This window comes from Panthera onca, chromosome A2 (genome assembly GCF_046562875.1).
Source record: "Panthera onca isolate mPanOnc1 chromosome A2, mPanOnc1 haplotype 2, whole genome shotgun sequence".
Taxonomy (NCBI): Eukaryota; Metazoa; Chordata; class Mammalia; order Carnivora; family Felidae; genus Panthera; species Panthera onca.
This window is the reverse complement of record NC_138340.1, coordinates 94,118,169-94,138,625: the sequence shown is the minus strand read 5'-3', so window position 1 is coordinate 94,138,625 and position 20,457 is coordinate 94,118,169. Positions and strand designations below refer to the sequence as shown.

At 37.8% G+C, this 20,457-nt stretch overlaps 1 protein-coding gene across 1 annotated transcript in view; it reads right to left on the bottom strand.

Moving 5' to 3' along the window:
* Positions 1-2,339, bottom strand: part of CDK14 (cyclin dependent kinase 14) — a 614,333-nt gene extending 611,994 nt beyond the window's left edge. The window contains exon 1 of the mRNA XM_060633845.3: positions 2,322-2,339. The gene's annotated coding sequence lies outside the window, so the exon portion shown is untranslated. The remainder of the gene's footprint in view (positions 1-2,321) is intronic.
* Between the last annotated feature and the right edge of the window lie 18,118 nt (positions 2,340-20,457).

The window sequence follows — 20,457 nt, the reverse complement described above, 5'->3', positions numbered from 1 at the left end:
GTGTTCTAGCAAATAACTGAATCCAAGGGAGAGGAGGACCTGGGAACCTGTGGAATCTGAAGCCATCTCCAGGTAGATAGTGTCAGAATTTATTTAACTTGTAGGACATCCAGCTGGTGTCACAGAATTTCTTGGTGGGGAGAAAACTCCACACATCTGGTGTCAGAAGTGCTGTGAGTGAGGTAGTAAGTAGTATGAGAGTAAAAGATACACAGGAGGAGTGGTATAGCTTTTTCTTACACATTACACAATTAGCGCTCAATAAAAGTGAGAAATTATTATTATGAAAAATGGTTCCAAATATAGCACTTACACACATTTGGGCAATATTTAAAGTTGTACAATTTCTGAAACAGATGAGGAATTTGATCCATTTGTTTTTATTAAATAATTTTACAAAAATTATCATTTTGAATGGATAGATGTTTTCACATTTAATCTCTAGCCAAAGTTAAGTATTGTAAAATTTTCATTAATAAAACACAGTCACTTCTTCTTTTAAAAACAAACAAAACACAATAATTTCTGAACTTTTCTCACCAAAAAGCAGAGGTACACTTTACCTCTTCATACCTTGCAGGTAATTTTTCCTGGCCCACCATTCCCAGACACTGAGGAAATATTTTATTTTCTTTTTTAACTTTAGTAAATTTATATACTGACATATGGAGATTAGATGCAATAGCAGATTCTGCTGAGCAAAGAGCTAGCTGCGTTCTTTGCTCAAGAATGGTCACTTTAGCTTAGAATCAAGTTTGAGTAAAATAATTTAGAAAATGTTAGGGAGGTTTGCTTATCAGTCTTGTTTGATTCTAGAGGTTGAGTTGAAATAAAACTGTTAAGAGTGAGACTTTCTCGATTCTTATACACCTCTAAGCAAGCACATCACATAACCTCCTTGACTTCCATGTCCTTATTCACTAACGGATAATGGGGAAAGTGTTGCCTCACTTCACCCCCAAGGTTTTTGTGAGAATTAAAAGGAAAGAATTGTTTTAAAAAACTGAAAATGCATAGCTGCATGCAAAAGAATGAAACTGGACAACTTTCTTACACCATACACAAAAATAAATTCAAAATGGATTAAAGGCCTGAATCTAAGTCCCCAAACCATGAAACTCCTAAAAAATATACAGGTGGTAATCTCTTGGACATCAGCATTAGCAACGTTTTTCTGGATATGCCTCCGTAGGCAAAAGAAACAAAAGCAAACTATTGGGACAACATCAAACTAAAAAGCTTCTGCACATCAAAGGAAACCATCAAGAAAACAAAAAGGCAACCTAGATATGAAGTTAATATTGAAAATATATAAAGAACTCATACAAACCAGCACCAAAAAATAATAATGATAATAACCTAATTAAAAATGCTCAAAAGACATGAACAGATACTTCTCCAAAGAAGACATGCTGATGGCCAACAGACACACTAAAAGATGCTCAACATCACCAATCATTAGGTAAATGCAAATCAAAACCACAATCATACTAGTCAAAATGGCTGGTATCAAAAAGACAAACAATGGTAAGTGGTGAGAAGGATGTGGAAAAGAGGGAATCCCCATAACCTGTTGGTGGGAATGTAAATTAGTGCAGTACTATGGAAACAGTATGGAGGCTCCTAAAAAAAAATTAAAAATAGAAATACCATATGATCCACTAATTCTACTGCTGGGTATTTACCCAAAGAAAATACAAACACTAATATGAAAAGATATACATCCCTGTGTTTATTGCATCATTATTTGCAGTAGCCAATATATGGAAGCAACCTAAGTGACCACTGATAGATGAGTGGAATAAGATATGGTATACATATATACAATGAAATATTACTCAGCCATAAACAAGAATGAGATCTTGTCATTCGCAACATGAATAGACCTAGAGGGTATCATGCTAAGCAAAATAAGTCACACAAATAAATGAGTCAGAGACATGATTTCAGTTATATGTGGAATCTTAAGAAACAAAACAAATAAACAAAAATAGACTCATAAATACAGAGAACCAACTGGTATTACCAGAGTGGGGGGAGTGGAGAGATGGGCAAAATAGGTAAAGGGTTTTAAGAAGTACAAACATCCAGTTATAAAATAAGTAAGTCTTGGGGATGAAAAGTATAGCATAAGAAGTATAGTCAACAATATTGTAATAACATTGATTAGTGACAGATGGTGAGCATCGTGTAACTTACAGAATTATTGAATCACTGTTGTACACCTGAAACTAAAATAACATTGTATGCCAACTGCACAATTAAAAAAAAAAAAAGCACTCTATAAATGCAAGAATTTACTCAAAAAACTTTTTTCTTACCCAATTTCTTTTTTGCATGTCATTCAACAGCAGGCAGACTGGATTATGTCAGGAGCAACAGTCCTGAATTAATCTGATTCACGTCTTTAAAGTGCTCTTATCAGTATCTATAAAAGAAAAATCAATTTGATTAATCAACTGGAATTCTTTTTTTGGGACGGTGGCAATTTTAAATACAGTTTTATTTAAGACATTGCATTTTCCACTTAACAAGAGAGTGTTTATTAAGTGCAATGTCATTTCCTTTCCCAGTAACATATTCCAAATTCAAGTATTGAGAATGCCCAGTTTATTTACTATAGCAGCTCGACTTAAATTTTATTCATTTTTAATGTTTTATTCATTTTTGAGAGACAGACTGTGAGCGGGGGAGGAGCAGAAAGAGAGAGACACAGAATCCAAAGTGGGCTCCAGGCTCTGAGTGGTCAGCAGAGCTCGATGAGAGGCTCGAACTCACTGACCGTGAGATCGTGACCTGAGCCGAAGTCAGACGCTTAACCGTCTGAACCACCCAGGCACCTCAACTATACCAGCTTAACTTTTAAACTGCCATGGACTTTGCTATGAATTTGGGTCCTTCAAGTGTTTTGTGTGGAGCAAGGCTAGACCTATTCTCAGGTTAGCAACCTCTTCAGTGGTGAGCCTAGAGGAGGCACCATCTGAAGGAGGAGCTCCACCACCAGGAAAGCCCCCAGGCATTCCTCCAGGCATGCCTCCTGCCTTGTCTCCTGCATTCTGGTACAGCTTGGTAATGAAGGGGTTGCAGACTTTCTCCAGCTCTTCCTGCTGATGTTCAAATTCTTCCTTCTCTGCAGTCTGGTTTTTATCAAGTCAGTTGATGATTTCATTACACTTGTCAAGAATCTTCTCTTTGTTCTCATCGTTGATTTTGCCCTGAGTTTTTTCATTTTTCAACAATTGCTTTCATGTTGAATGCATAAGATTCAAGCAAGTTTAAACTCACAGGCATACTTCCTTGCCCCTCTGTGGCATTCCTCAGATTCAAGTCACTTTTGATACTGATGCTAATGACATCCTCAATGTCTCTGCTGTGGATAAGAGCAGGAAAAGAGAACAAGATTACCTTCAATGGCAACAAGGGCCGCTTGAGCAAAGAAGGCATTGAGTGCATGGTCCAGGAAACTAAGAAGTATGAAGCTAAAGATGAGAAGCAGCAGAACAAGGTGTCTTCCAAGAATTCACTTGAATCTTCTGGAGTTCTCTATTATTCATTAAAAATAAATGAGGCCTGGCCAATAACAGGTACTGAATAAATGTTTGTTGAATGAATTCAGAAGTGCCATAACTTAAAACATTTGATAAGATTCCACTTGCAAGGCTGTTAAAAGTCAAAACAGTGGCTAAAAGAACCCTGTTACTAGGGAAACACAATTTTTTTGTGAAGAGAGTTGAATAAGAATTAGAACCACAGTGTAGTAGTAAACGTTCTTCTGGCAGAATCAATCACTTTGGTGAGTGTCCAGGATGAGTGTGTAATACCAACATTATTTAGCACGTCTATTAAAAAAAGAGTGCAAGGTAAAAGTAAAAATGTGAAGATGGTGTTAAACTCTTCATTGTTATATATTACAGCATAATGTTGGACCAAAAAATGCACATACATTTCATAAAATCTGTGAGAAACCAGGACATTTGCAATGTGCACAGGCATAGAATAGTGAATCTCTGAGGGTGACAGTGATAAATAATCTCAAATAATACACTGAAGACCTAGAAAAGGGTTAAAGGAGTCATTATGGAAGATACTGGTAATGCTGGCTATAACTCATGAAGAAGGTTGAGAAACAAAAAGACTTGTCCTTTTTTGGGGGGTTTTCTTACATTGTCTTAGCAAGGACTATCTTCTACCATCTGTCTTCAATATTTGTTTCCACATTTTGTAACTCTTTGATAGCATTTTTTTTCTTTTTTTAAACAGCTTTATTGAGATACAATTCTCACATACCACATAATTGACCCATTTAAACGTGTACTATTCAATGGGGTTTTTTTTTTGTATATTCACACAATTGTGCAACCACTAGCACCATTTAATTCCAAAACATTCTCGTCACCCCTACTAAAAACTCCTACCTATAAGCAGTCGCTCCCTATTCTCCCTCCCCACAAGACAACCATTAATTGACTTTCTACCTCCATAAATTTGCCTATTCTGGACATTTCACAATTCTGGACACATACCATATGTGGTCTTTTGTGATTGGCTTCTTTCACTTAGCATAACATTTTCAAGGTTCATCCTATTGCAGCATGTATCAGTATTCCATTTCTTTTTATTGCTGAGCACTATTCCATTGTATGGATATACCACACTTTATTTATCCTTAGATAAGTTGATATAAGTTGACAGTCAGAAATTTGGGTTGTTTTCACAATTATAAATGCTACTGCTATGAACATTTGTGTACAAGTTTTTGGGTGGAGATATGTTTCCATTTCTCTTGGGCATGTACTTGTGAGTAGAATGACTGGATCATACAGTAACCCACTGTAAACTTTTTTTTAATTTTCTTTTTTAACGTTTATTTATTTTTGAGGGAGACAGAGAGAGAGGGAGGCAAGGAGGGTGAGCAGGAGAGGGGCAGAGAGAGGGAGATACAGAATCTGAAGTAGGCTCCAGGCTCCAAGCTGTCAGCACAGAGTCCAACACGGGGCTCAAACTCACAAACCAGGAGATCATGACCTGAGCTGAAGTCGGCGCTTAACTGACTGAGTCACTCAGGTGGCCCTCAACTTTTTTTTTTCTTAAAGTTTATTTACTTATTTTGAGAGAGACAGAGAGAGTGCTAGCAGGGGAGGGGCAGAGAAAGAGGAGAATCCATGTAGGCTCTGAACTGTCAGCACAGAGCCTGTGTGGGGCTCCAAATCACAAAACCATGAGATCATGACCTCAGCCAAAATCAAGAGTTGGAGGCTTAACAGACTGAACCACCCAGGTGCCCTGACTCTGTGTCAACTTTGTAAAAAACTTTTAAAAACTTGAGATTGTAATTCACATCCCGGAAAATTCACCATTTTAAGTGTAACACTTTACAGGGTTTTCGTATATTCATAAGGCTATGCAACCATCATCAACATCTGATTCTAGAAAAAATTTCACCACCCTAGATGGAAACTGTGCACTCATTATCCTTGAATTAATGCTGGATCAATAAGCCTAGAGTCCTCTACTCTTTCTTCTGCCTTGGGAAAATGATTTAAAACATTGTCCTTTTTATTCAAATTGAAGTATCAACTATGTACTTGTAAAAAAAGCATACTGACTTTTAAAAATAATGAATTTATAGAGGTATAATTCACATACATAAACTTTGCTCATTTAAGTGTACAATTTAGTGGGTTTTAGTTCACCCACAAAATTGTGCTATCACTACCACTATCAAATTCAGGAATATTTTCATCATGCCAAAAAGAAGCCCTGTACTTATTAGTAGTTACCTCCATTTTCCCCTCCCCTTGGCCTCTGGCAACCACTAACATACTCTCTGTCCCTATAGATTTTCCTATTATAGATTATGATTAACTTTTAGGGGAATAAAAGAGGATTCTTATACTATGTTCACTGACCACTTCTTTGAAGCATAAATCATTTGGTTATACACACACATACATGTACACACACACACATACCTATTGCTGTTATCATTACTGACATTTTCATACCTCCATGCCACTGTCCTGTACTCACAGATGAGCTCAGCACCTGTCAAAATACCAATGTGGGGAAAAATACTGACACCATATGGCAGAATATTGGTATCCTCAAGAGAGGAATTTACTGCATTATCTCCCTAGTGATCATATAATTACAAACTAAAATAATACAACTTTTTAAATCAAACATATTTTTTCAAAAGAGAATTTAAACACCATAACATGCAACATTGCTAAGGATGTAAGGAAAGAGGCATTCTTTTATTTTAAGTTTATTTATTTATTTTGAGAGAGAGAGAGAGAGAGAGAGAGAGAGAGAGCGCACGCAGGGAAGGGCAGACAGAAGGAGACAAAGGATCTGAAGCAGGTTCTGTGCTGAGAGCAGAGAGCCTGATGAGGGCCTTAAACTCATGAACTCTTGAACTCTTGAACTCACAAACTCAAGAACTGTGAGATCATAACCTGAGCCAAAGTCAGACACAAAACTGACTAAGCCACCCAGGTGCCCCTGGAAAGAGGCATTCTTATACGTTGTCAGTTGGAATTTAAGGTGTTACATTCCTAAAGGCTAACTGGCCAGAAGTAGCAGAAAATTTTAAATTAGGGGACCCTGGATGGCTCAGTTGGTTAAGTGACTGACTTTGGCTCAGGTCATGATCTCACAGCTCATGAGTTCGAGCCCTGCATAGGGTTCTGTGCTGACAGCTCAGAGCCTGGAGCCTGCTTCAGATTCTGTGTCTCCCTCTCTCTCTGACCCTCTCCCGTTTACACTCTGTCCTCTCTCTCTCTCAAAAATAAATGAACATTAAAAATATGTTTAAAACAAAAAAATCTTTAAATTAGCATAATTTTTGATCTGGAAATTTCACTTTAAGGAATTTATTCTAAAGAAATTTTCTTAGTAACCTTTAAAGATGTATGTAAAGGATTGTTCATTATCTTATCAGTATTTAAAATACCAAAAATAAATAAGAAACGATCTAAATATTGTTTAAACGAAAGAGGTTAGTTACTTAACTTACCAAAAGGTCATATGATCAATTACAACGCTACTGTTAAAAATTATATGGAGGGTCTTTGAGAGAGGGGGCCAAGACGGCAGAACAGCATGGAAGTCTTTTGTGTCTCTCATCCATGAAATACAGCCAGATCAACACTAAACCATCCTGCACATCTAGAAAACTGATTTGAAGATTAACACAATATGCACAACTTGAACCATAGAACTCAGCAGGCGTGCAGCATGGAGAGGTGAATTGGGGGAGAGAGAAGCCACAGAGGGCAGGAAGCTGTTGTTGCTTGCAGAGAGAGGATGGAGACTGGGGAGAGTACGGGAAAAACACCCTCCCCCCCAAAGCAGCTGGAGTGAAAAAGTGGAAACAGCCACAGGGACTGAACAAAAAAGGGAGAAAGGAGAAAGTAGAGGGTTTAAATTCCATTAAGGTTCTATAAACAGGGGAGCGCAGAGTCTGAAACTCTGCAGCTCAATACCTGGTGGTGCTCTGGTGGGAAGGGAGAATCCCCAGAAGCAGAGAGAAAGGACCAAGAGGTCCTTGGGCCACACAGGGAGAGGTGGTTCCCCTGCTGGGAGGATATTTGGTACAGGCTGTGTGGTACCCCCACAGCGAAAGGTCCCAACGGACCCTGGAGAACAACCACATTTTCTGGTGCCAGAACAGAAACATTAAGGGTGAAGCCTGGTGCCAGATGTGTGTTGTGATTTACCATAATCCCTGAAACGTTGCTGCTACACAATAGCATGAACTTTTTCCGAGGTGGGCTGGCACCCAGACAGTCTCTGGGCATCAGCAGCAGCACGGTCCCACAAATGTTCCTGGGGGGAGGTGGGCACCCAGCTACTGCTCAGTGAGACCTTCCCCAAGAAGATCTGAGCAGGTCAAAGTCGCAGTCCCTTAGAAGTGAGGGATTGGGAAACACAGCCACATCTGAGATAAAACTCGGGAGGGAGGTGCCACCTGGTCATGGACAGTGTAAACACGGGGAGTGGATGGAAGCTGGAGACAAAGGAGGGGTGTGTGATTGTTGGTGGGGGAGAACAGAGTTCTGATACTAGAGACTGAGTAGCTGGGTGATGCCATTTTCACCCCTCCTGCCCATGAGCATACACAGCTACAAGCACCACAACAATCCACCCCAGTAAGCTAAGCAGCGCCATCTAGTTGAGAATGGAGCTGTAATCCTAAACCTGCTCAACTGGACCAACCTCGCTCTTCAGGAATACCACAAGTCTCTCAGTTGGCTTAGTATACAGACTATAAAGTGCTTCACATTTTGACTTCTAGGGGAAACCAATGTAATTTCAATCATATTTCACTCTATTCGCTGGTCCACCTATTCAATTTTCTTTTCTTTTTCTTTTCTTTTATTATTCTTGCATACAAAAAGAAAAAAAATATTTTTACTTTCAATTTTTATTAAAAATATTTTTCTTTAAATTTTTTCTACTATATTTTTTACTTTTTTGTAAATTTTTCAAATTCTATTTTACTTCCATCATTTCATTTTATTCTATTTCATTGTATTCATTTGTTCAAATTTTCAAACGTTTTCCTTTTTTTCTTTCTTTTTTCTTTTTCTTTCTTTTCATTTTTCATTTCTTGTCTTTCCTTTTTTTTCTCTAATCTATCAAGCTCCTATCGACAACCAGACCAAAACACATCTAGGATCTAGCATCATTTATTTGATTTTTTGTGTGTTGTTTTAATTTTTTAATTTTAATTTTTTTGACCTTATTAATTCCTTTTCTTCCTTCAAAATGTTGAAATGAAGGAATCTTCCCAAAATAAAAAGCAGGAAGAAATCATAGCCAGGGACTTAATAAACACAGATACAAGCAAGATGTCTGAACTAGAATTTAGAATCACGATAATAAGAATATTAGCTGGGGTTGAAAATAGATTAGAACTCCTTTTTGTGGAGATAAAAGGAGTAAAAGCTAGTCAGGATGAAATAAAAAATGCCATAACTGAGCTGCAATCTCAAATGGATGCTATGTCAGCAAGGATTGATACAGAGGGCAAATTTATGGAGAATAATGAAGCAGAAAAAAAAGAGGGAGACTAAGGCAAAAGAGCACGATTTAAGAATTAGAGAAATGAGTGACTCATTAAAAAGGAACAACATCAGAATCATAGGGGTCCCAGAAGATGATGAGAGAGAAAAAAGGGTAGAAGGGTTATGAGAGTAAATCATAGCAGAAAAGTTTCCTAACCCGGGGAAAGACACAGACATCAAAATCCAGGAAGCACAGAGGACTCCCATTAGATTCAATAAAAACCAACCATAAACAAAGTCAAATTCAGAGTCAAATTCACAAAATACTCAGGCAAGGAAAGAATCATGAAAGCAGCAAGGGAAAAAAAGTCCTTAACCTACAGGGGAAGACGGATCAGGTTTGAAGCACACCTATCCACAGAAACTTGGCAGACCAGACAGGAGTGGCAGGATATATTCAATGTGCTGAATCAGAAAAATATGCAGCCAAGAATTCTTTATCCAGCAAGGCTGTCATTTAAAGTTTCCCAGACACCTAAATGTCTATCAACTGATGAATGGATAAAGAAATTGTGGTTTATATACACAATGGAGTACTATGTGGCAATGAGAAAGAATGAAATATGGCCCTTTGTAGCAACATGGATGGAACTGGAGAGTGTGATGCTAAGTGAAATAAGTCATACAGAGAAAGACAGATACCATATGTTTTCAATCTTATGCGGATCCTGAAAAACTTAAGAGAAACCCATGGGGGAGGGGAAGGAAAAAAAAAGAGGTTGGAGTGGGAGAGAGCCAAAGCATAAGAGACTGTTAAAAACTGAGAACAAACTGAGGGTTGATGGGGGGTGGGAGGGAGGGGAGGGTAAGTGATGGGCATTGAAGAGGGCATCTTTTGGGATGAGCACTGGGTGTTGTATGGAAACCAACTTGACAATAAGTTTCATATATTAAAAAAAAAATTTCCCAGACAAACAAAAATTAAAGGAGTTCGTGACCACTAAACCAGTCCTGCAAGAAATTTTAAGGGGGATTCTCTGAAGGGAGAAAAGATGGAAGGAAAAAAAAAAAGACCAGAAGCAACAAAGATTAGAAAGGACCAGAGAACACCACCAGAAACTCCAACTCCACAGGCAACATAATGGCAATAAATTCATATCGTTCAGTACTCACTCTAAACATCAATGGGCTAAATGCTCTAATCAAAAGATTCAGGTAACAGAATGGATAAGAAAGCAAGATCCATATATATGCTGTTTATAAGAGACCCACTTTAGACCTAAAGACACCTTCAGATTGAAAGTAAGGGGATGGAGAACCATCTATCATGCTAATGGTCGACAAAAGAAAGCCAGAGTAGTCATGCTTATATCAGACAACCTAGACTTTAAAATAAAGACTGCAACAAGAGAGGAATAAGGGCATTATATCATAATTAAGGGATCTATCCACCAAAAAGAACTAACAATTGTAAACATTTATGTGCCAAATGTGAGAGCACCCAAAAATATAAATCAATTAATCACAAACATAAAGAAATTCATTGATAGTAATACCATAACAGTAGGAGACTGCAACACCCCACTCACAGCAATGGACAGATCATCTAATCAAAAAATCAACAAGGAAGCAATGGGTTTGAATGACACATTGGATGGATGGACTTAAGAGATATATTCAGAAAATTTCATCCTAAAGCAGCGGAATACACATTCTTCTCCAGTGCACATGGAACATTCTCCAGAATAGATTATATACTAGGACACAAATCAGCCCTCAGCAAGTACAAAAAGATCGAGATCATACTGTGCATATTTACAGACCACAATACTATGAAACTCAAAATCAACCACAAGAAAAATGTGGGAAGATAACAAATACTAGGAGACTAAAAACCATCCTACTAAAGAATGAATGGGCTAACCAAGAAGTTAAAGAGGAAATTAAAAAGTACACGGAAGCCAAAGAAAATGATAACACCACAGCCCAAAACCTCTGGGATACAGCAAAGGCAGTCATAAGAGGGAAATATATAGCAATCCAGGCCTTCCTAAAGAAGGAAGAAAGGTCTCAGATACACAACCTAACCTTACATCTTAAAGAGCTGGAAAAGAACAGCAAATAGAACCCAAAGCCAGCAGAAAACAAGAAATAATAAAGATTAGAGCAGAAATCTATGCTATTGAAACAAAAAAACAAACAAAAAACAAAAAACAAAACCAGTAGAACAGAACAATGAAACCAGAAGCTGGTTCTTTGAAAGAATTAACAAAATTGATAAACCCCTAGTCAGTTTGATCAAAAAGAAAAAGGAAAGGACCCAAATAAATAAAATCAAGAATGAAAGAGGAGAGATCACAACCAACACAGCAGAAATAAAAACAATAATAAGAGAATATTATGAGCAATTATATGTCAATAAAATGGGCAATCTGGAAGAAATGGACAAATTACTAGAAACATATACACTACCAAAACTGAAACAGGAAGAAATAGAAAATTTGAACAGACCCATAACCAGTAAAGAAATCAAACCAGTAATTAAAAATCTCCCAAAAACCAGGAGTCCAGGGCCAGATAGCTTTCCAGGGGAATTCTACCAAACATTTAAAGAAGAGTTAACGTCTATTCTCTTGAAGCTGTTTTCCCAAAAATATAAATGGAAGGAAAACTTTCAAACTCTTTCTATGAAGCCAGTATTACCTTGATTCCAAAATCAAAGACCCGACTAAAAAGAACTATAGAACAATTTCCCTGATGAACATGGATGCAAAAATCCTCAACAAGGTATTAGCTAACCAGATCCAAGAATACATTAAAAAAATTTTTCACCATGACCAAGTGGGACTTATACCTGGGATGCAGGGCTGGTTCAATATCCACAAAACAATCAGTGTGATACATCACATCAATAAAAGAAAGGACAAGAACCATATGATCGTCTCAATAGATGCAGAGAAAGCATTTGACAAAATACAGCATCCTTTCTTGATAAAAACCTTCAAGAAAGTAGGGATAGAAGGATCATACCTCAAGATCATAAAAGCCATATATGAATGACCCAACGCTAATATCATCCTCAATGGGGAAAAACTGAGAGCTTTCCCCCTAAGGTCAGGAACAAGACAGGGATGTCCATTCTCACCACTGTTATTCAACATAGTATTGAAAGTCTTAGCCTCTGCAATCAGACAACACAAAGAAATAAAAAGCATCCGAATCTGTCAGGAGGAGGTCAAACTTTCACTCTTTGCAGATGACATGATACTCTGTATAGAAAACCCAAAAGATTCCACCAAAAAATGGCTAGAACTTATCCATGGATTCAGCAAAGTTGCAGGATATAAAATCAATGCACAGAAGTCAGTTGCCTTCCTATACACCAATAATGAAGCAACAGAAAGAGAAATCAAGGAATCGATCTCATGGACAATTGCACCAAAACCCATAAAATACCTAGGAATAAATCTACCCAAAAAGGTGAAAAAATCTATACACAGCTTAGTAAAGCAATTGAAGAAGACACAAAAAAATGGAAAAAATATTCCATGCTCCTGGATAGGAAGAACAAAGATTATTAAAATGTCAATACTACCCAAAGCAATCTACATATTCAATGCAACACCTATCAAAATAACACCAGCATTTTTCACAGAGCTAGAACAAACAATCCTAAAATTTGTATGGAACCAGAAAAGATCCCAAATATTCAAAGCAACCTTGAAAAAGAAAACCAAAGCTGGAGGCATCACAATTCTGGACTTCAAGCTGTATTACAAAGCTGTAATCATCAAGACAGTGTGGTACTGGCACAAAAACAGACACTCAGATCAATGGAACAGAATAGAGAACCCAGAAATGGACCCACAAATATGTGGCCAACTCATCTTTGACAAAGCAGAAAAGAATATCCAATGGAATAAAGACAGTCTCTTCAGCAAATGGTGCTGGAAAAACTGAACAGCGACATGCAGAAAAAGGAACCTGGACCACTTTCTTACACCATACACAAAAATAAACTCAAAATGGATGAAAGACCTAAATGTAAGACAGGAAGCCATCAAAATGGTCGAGGAGAAAGCAGGCAAAAACCTTTTGACCTTGGCCACAGCAACTTCTTACTCGATGTGTCTGTGGAGGCAAGGAAAACAAAAGCAAAAATGAACTATTGGGACCTCATCAAAATAAAAAGCTTCTTCACAGTGAAGGAAATAATCAGCAAAACTAAAAGGCAACTGATGGAATGGGAGAAGATATTTGCAAACGACATATCAGATAAAGTGTTAGTATCCAAAATTTATAAAGAACGTATCAAACTCAAACCCAAACAACAAATATTCTAGTGAAGAAATGGGCAAAAGACATGAATAGACACTTCTCCAAAGAAGACATCCACATGGCCAACTGACACATGAAAAAATGCTCAACATCACTCATCATCAAGGAAATACAAATCAAAACCGTAATGAGATACCACCTAATACCAGTCAGAATGGCTAACATGAACAACTCAGGCAACAAGAGATGTTGGCGAGGATGCGGAGGGAGAGAATCTCTTTTGCATTGCTGGTAGGAGTGCAATCTGGTGCAGCCACTCTGGAAAACAGTATGGAGGTTCCTCAAAAAAATTAAAAATAGAACTGCCCTATGACCCAGCAATTGCACAACTAAGTATTTATCCAGGGATACAGGTATGTTGTTTCGAAGGGGCACATGCACCCCAATGTTTATAGCAGCACTATCAACAATAGCCAAAGTATGAAAAAAGCCCAAATGTCCATCAATGGATAAATGGATAAAGAAGATGTGGTATGAAATTAGCAGATGATGACATTAAAACAGCCCTTAGAAATATGCTCCAAAACAAAACATGGACATAGTGAGGAGTATAAAGGAAGATATCAAAACCAACCAAATGGAACTTCTAGACATGAAAATTCTGATACCTAAAATTAAAATTTCACTGGATAGGATTAACAACATATTAGACTCTGCAAAAGAAAAGACCTGTGAACCTGAATACATAGCAATAGAAACTACCCAAAATAAAGCACATGGGGAAAAAAAATACACATAGCACCTATGACCTGTGGGACAGTATCAAGCAATATACATAAGTGGCATTTCAGAAAAGAGGAGAATAAGAGACAAAAAAATATTTGAAGAAAAGGCCAATTTTTTCCAAAATTGAAAAAAAATTTAAGCCTACACACACAAAGTCCAATGAATCCCACAAAGAAGAAACATAAGGAAAATGCTATCAGGGCACCTCACTAAATCACTGAAAATCAGGGGAGCTTGGGTGGTACTCGGCAATCAAAAAGAATGAATTCTTGCCATTTGCAACTATGTGGATGGAACTAGAGGGTATTATGCTAAGTAAAATTAGTCAGAGAAAGACAAACATCATATGACTTTATTCATATGAGGACTTTAAGATACAAAACAGATGAACATAAGGGAAGGGAAGCAAAAATAATATAAAAACAGGGAGGGGGACAAAAATCTTAAATAAGGGACTCTTCAATATGGGGAACAAACAGAGGGTTGTTGGAAGGGTTGTGGGAGAGGGGATGGGCTAAATGGGTAAGGGGCATTAAGGAATCTATTCCTGAAATCATTGTTGCACTATATGCTAACTAACTTGGATGTAAACTAAAAAATAAATAAATAATTTAAAAAAATATTGAGGGCCTTCAATGAACAGTGGAATTTGAAATTAAAAACATGGCACTATTTATGGTAGTACCCCCAAAATGAAATACTTAGATACAAATCTAACAAAATATGTAAAAGATATGTATGAGGAAAACTATAAAACTCTGATGAATGAAATCAAAGAACTAAATAAATGGAGAGATATTCTGTGTTCATGGATAGGAAGTCTCAATATTGCCAAGATGTCAGTTCTTTCCAATTTGATCTATAGATTCAATGCAATCCTAATCAAAATCCCAACAAGTTATTTAGTGGGTATCAAAAAAAAAAAGGATTTCAAAGTTTATATGTAGAGGGAAAAGACCCAGAACAGCCAATACAATATTAAAGGAGAAGACAAAGTTTGAGGACTAATATTACCTAGAGTTAAGACGTACTATAAAGCTGTAGCAATTAACACAATGTGATATTGGCAAAAGAATAGACAAAGAGATCAGTGGAACAGAATAGAAAGCCTGGAAATATACCCATGTAATGTAGTTAAACTGATTTTTGACAAAGGAGCACAAAGGAGCAAAGGCAACACAGTAGAGCAAAGGTAGTCTTTTCAACAAATGGTGCTGGAAACAACTAGACATTCATATGCAAAAATAATGAATCTAGACAGAATTTACACCCTTCATTAAAATTAATGCAAAATGGATCCTAAATGTAAAATGCAAAATTATAAAACTCCTAGAAGATAACATAGGAGAAAACCTAGCTGACATTAGGTGTGGTGATTACTTTTTAGATACACCAGCAAAGGCACAATCCATGAAAGAAATAACTAATAAGCTGGATTCCACTAAAATTAAAAACTTTTGCTCTGTGAACAATGATGTCAAGTGAATGAGAAGACAAGCCTGGGTGAAAATATTTACAAAAGACACATCTGATAAGGGACTGCTATTCAAAATATACAAAGAAAACTTAAAACACAATAGGAAAACAAACACAATTTTTAAAAAATGGCCAAATGCATATGGTGGGTGTTCCAGACATAGACTCTCCCCCACGCACATCAAAATAAAACAAAGTCTTAGGTAATAGGGCAGCAGAGAGCCAAGAGCAGGCCTAAATAGCTGACACTGTGCCCTTGCCAAAACTCCCCGATTTTAATTATTACAGATGGAGTTGAAAGGTTACTTAATGCCCTGGGAACTGCTACCCCTACCCCACCCACTTATTACTATAATAACCATAGGTTTTCATTTCTTCTCTGATCAATAATTCTATGCCTGAATTCTAAAGATATATCAGCTGCTCTAACATTCCATTGATAAATGGTTTGAATCAGTGTCAGAAGCATTATTCCTAGAGCCTTGAGTTACTGTATCAAAAGAATCTGGCTTCCCAAGAAGCTTCTAGGACCCTGGATGTTTAGGGGCATGGAAAGTTAGAACTGAGACTGGAGTCCCATTAACTCTCATATGATCACTGCCAGTCCATGAACTATTGACTACTGGTCCCTGAAGACATAAATACCGAAGTTGAAAGTAAGTAATCTAGAAACTTCTATAACAATTTGACATTGCCACATCCTAGTGATATTAATCACCTACACACACCCTTTCCAGGACTCATGTGCAGTGTTGTAATTATTTCCCATTTTTTTTACCATGTGTTTACTGATTATATTTTTTTGAAGTGTCATTCTATGCCTGTTTCATCTAAAAATTAAATATTTGGATCTCAAAAAAATAAAAATAAAAGAGAGCCAAAGAATTTAACAGATACCTCACCAAAGAAGATATACAGATGGTAAATAAGAATATGAAAAGATGCTTCATGTCACATGTCATCAGTAAAATGCAAATTAAAACAACAATGAAATATCACTAGATATCTATTAGAATGGCCAAAATTTAGAACACTGATAACACCAAATGCTGGCGAAGATGTGGAACAAGAGGAACTCTCATTCACTGCTGGTGGGAATGCAAAATGGTGCACCCACTTTGGAAGACAGTTTGGCAGTTTCTTACAAAACTAAACGTACTCTTACTATGCCATCCAGAAATTGTGCTCTGGTATTTACCCAAAGGAGTTGAAAACATGTCCACACAAAAACCTGCACATGGATATTTATAGTAGCTTTATTCATAATTGCCCAAACTTGGAAGCAATCAAGATGTCCTTCAGTAGGTAAATGGATAAATAAACTATGGTACATCCAGACAATAAAATATTACTCAGTGCTAAAAAATAGTGAGCTATCAAACCATGAAAAGATGTGGAGGAACCTTAAATGTGATTACCAAGTTAAAGAAGCCAATCTGTAAAGACTGCACACTGGACAATTCCAAATATATGACATTCTGGAAAAAGCAAAATTATAGATACAGTAAAAAAAAAAATTAGGGGTTGTTGGACTGGGCTGCAGAGAGAGATTAACACGTGGTGCACAGAGGATTTTCAGGTCAGTGAATATACTTTGTATGATATCATAATGATGGCTATGTGCCATCACACCACAAGTGTACTCTTGTCCAAACCCATAGAATGCATACCACCATGAGTGAATCCTAAGATAAACTATTGATTTTAGGTAATTATGAGCTGTCAATGTACGTTCATCAATTGTAACAAGTGTACCACTCTGGTGGGAGGATGTTGATAATGGGGGAGGCCATGCATGTATAGGGGCAAAGGAGTCTCAATTTTGCTGTGAACCTAAAATTACTCTAAAAATGAAGTCTTTTTTTTGAATGTTTATTTATTTATTTTGATAGAGAGAGGAGGGGCAGAGAGAGAGGGAGACAGAGAATCCCAAGGGGGCTCTGGGCTGTCAGCACAGAGCCAGACATGGGCTCAAATCCACAAACCATGAGGTCATGACCTGAGCTGAAATCAAGAGTCAGACTCTTAACTGACAGAGCCATCCAGGAGCCCCTTAAAAAATCAAGTCTTTAAAAAAAAAACTATATAGAGGGAAAATATTTGGTGACTTGAAAAAATGTTCACAATTCTTAATTAAGTGAACAAAAACTGGCTAGAAACTTAAATATTAAACCAACATTATAAAAATTTGGAGTTATGGATAGCAAAGAGAGAAAAGATAGGAAAAGAGAACTTGTAAAATTCATCTGCAGGTGAGAGAACTTGGGATCAATTTTGTGTAGGTGCTACAAAATTCAATCACATCTCCATTATTATAGAAATATCACTTTATTACTTTAAACTGAGCTCAACTTGCTGTGAGATCCCATTTCCAATGATGGTGAAAACACTTAATCTTGCCAATTATATGTAGCTTAGTTATTTTCAGCATAAAATTGAGTCCCTTTTGGCAAATATCCAGTTAAAGTTGGCTTACTATTTTATTATTACAAAGTGTGAACTCTGTCCCCATTTCTCAAGATTTCTTGCATTCCCTCCCTTCTCAGGATCTCTGGGGGATGGGGCAGTTTTCAGAACATAATGGCATCGGGGGCAGGACACTGGCTCCTGGTTCTTCCTTGCTGGCTCTGACTGAGCATAGGTGAGGGGTGTCTTGTCCCATCTTGAGTGCCTGGGCAGTGTGACTTACAGTCTCTTCACTTGGCAAACATTGTTAAGGACCTATGATTGTTCCTTCTATTCCCCAACCCCTGACCCTCCTTCCCTACCTCATCACTCCATCATGCCCTTGACATAGTTCACCTCAGCCCTCTTGGAGAAGTTGATGTCCCTCTGCCACCTAGCCTCCAGGATCCCCTTACAGTGACTTCTGGCAGGTCACTAGCTCAATCCTTAGATGCAAATTTGTATCTTCTCTCTGCCTCTTGTAGGCTTGGAAGAACTTGGGGGAGAGGTATCTTCTCTAGCCTCCCTTTCTGTCTAAAAATGAGACACGGACAGTCTACTCTACCTTGGAAGCCTCATGCTATCTTCAAGACCTCTGAATGGCAACCTCCTCCCAGATACCTAGACGGAAGGAAGACAAGCCTCTGTTGTTAATGCCAAAAATTTTCTAGAAGCCTCTATTCTTCTCACAGTTTTTGAAGAGGATGAGAGGTGGAAAAACACCCAGTCTCTCTATTCTCTCTCCTCTCTTCTTCTTGCCCTTCTCTTTTCTTCCCTTTCTTTCCCTTCTCACTGTGGGTGGAAGATGGCTGTGGATCATCCAGGTGGATACAAAAGCCTGAAGTTCTGGGAGGCGGTCAGGGCTTAACATACAAATTTGTAGGGGCGCCTGGGTGGCTCAGTTGACTGAGCGTCTGACTTTGGCTCAGGTCATAATCTCCTGGTTCATGAGTTTGAGCCCCACATTGGGCTTGCTATTATCAGCCTGTCGGTACAGAGCCTGCTTCAGATCCTCTGTCTCCCTCTCTCTGCCCTGCCCTCGCTTGCACTCTCCCCAAAATAAATAAATATTGAAAAAAAACAAATTTGTAAGGTATCAGCATAGAGGTGATGGTTAAGGCTGAGGGGCTTATCAATGAGAAGCGATCATGGCCCAGGACAGAGTCCTAAGATTCATATTTTCTTTTTTTTTACACTTTTTAAATGTTTATTTATTTTTGAGACAGAGAGAGACAGAGCGCAAGTGGGAGACACAGAATCCAAAGCGAGCACCAAGGTCCAAGCTGTTGGCACAGAGCCCGACACGGGGCTGGAACTCGAGCCAGGAGATCATGACCCGAACCGAAGTTGGAAGTTTAACCGATTGAGCCACCCAGGTGCCCCTGAGATTCATATTTTCTTATTTAGAAGCCACAAGAGTAGCAATGACTTTTCTTCAGAAGCTCTGACATATTACAAGATAAATAACATAAATCATGTGAAAGAGGAAAGGCTTCATCTTCTACTTTGTCGAAAGGTAATTGCTAACCAGCAATTAGGGCTTTAGGAAGGGAAACAGCATGAGCCTATGTGTACTCTCATCAAAGAAATGGCCAACAGAATGAGAAAAAATGAAATATGGCCTTTTGTAGCAACGTGGATGGAACTGGAGAGTGTGATGCTAAGTGAAATAAGCCATACAGAGAAAGACAGATACCATATGGTTTCACTCTTATGTGGATCCTGAGAAACGTAACAGAAACCCATGAGGGAGGGGAAGGAAAAAAAAAAAAACAACAGAGGTTAGAGTGGGAGAGAGCCAAAGCATAAGAGACTGTTAAAAACAGAGAACAAACTGAGGGTTGATGGGGGGTGGGAGGGAGGGCAGGGTGGGTGATGGGTATTGAGGAGGGCACCTTTTGGGATGAGCACTGGGTGTTGTATGGAAACCAATTTGATAGTAAATTTCATATATTAAAAAAAAAAAAAGAAAGAAATGGCCAACAGGAAGAGCTGAGGAAATCTATCAGTCTTTTAAAAATAAAGCTGCCCCTATTGTAAAGATTCCGCAAACAATTTTATATATTCTAGAAGGAAGATCTTTGAACTGAGAATTCTTCACTCAGAAAGTTTCTTTTCCATTACCAAAGAGAAAGGACCCCTTTCTGAAGATTGTCTTTGAGGTTTAGAGGTCTGTGAGGATGGATGGATGGATGGATGGATGGATGGATGGATGGATGGATGAATGGATGGATGGATAAATAGATGTGTGGATGGGTATACAGAAGGTACATGTTGGCTACATGAAAACATGAAAGTCTCCAGAAATGTTAGTCTCTTAAGAATTTATAGTTAATTACTTAATTGAAACAACAAATAATTATGGAATATCAACCTCCTGGCCACTGTGTTTGTCAAGGTCCTTAAAGTACATGTTCTTGTCCTTAACCTCATGGAGTATTCAAACAAAAGGCATAGACAA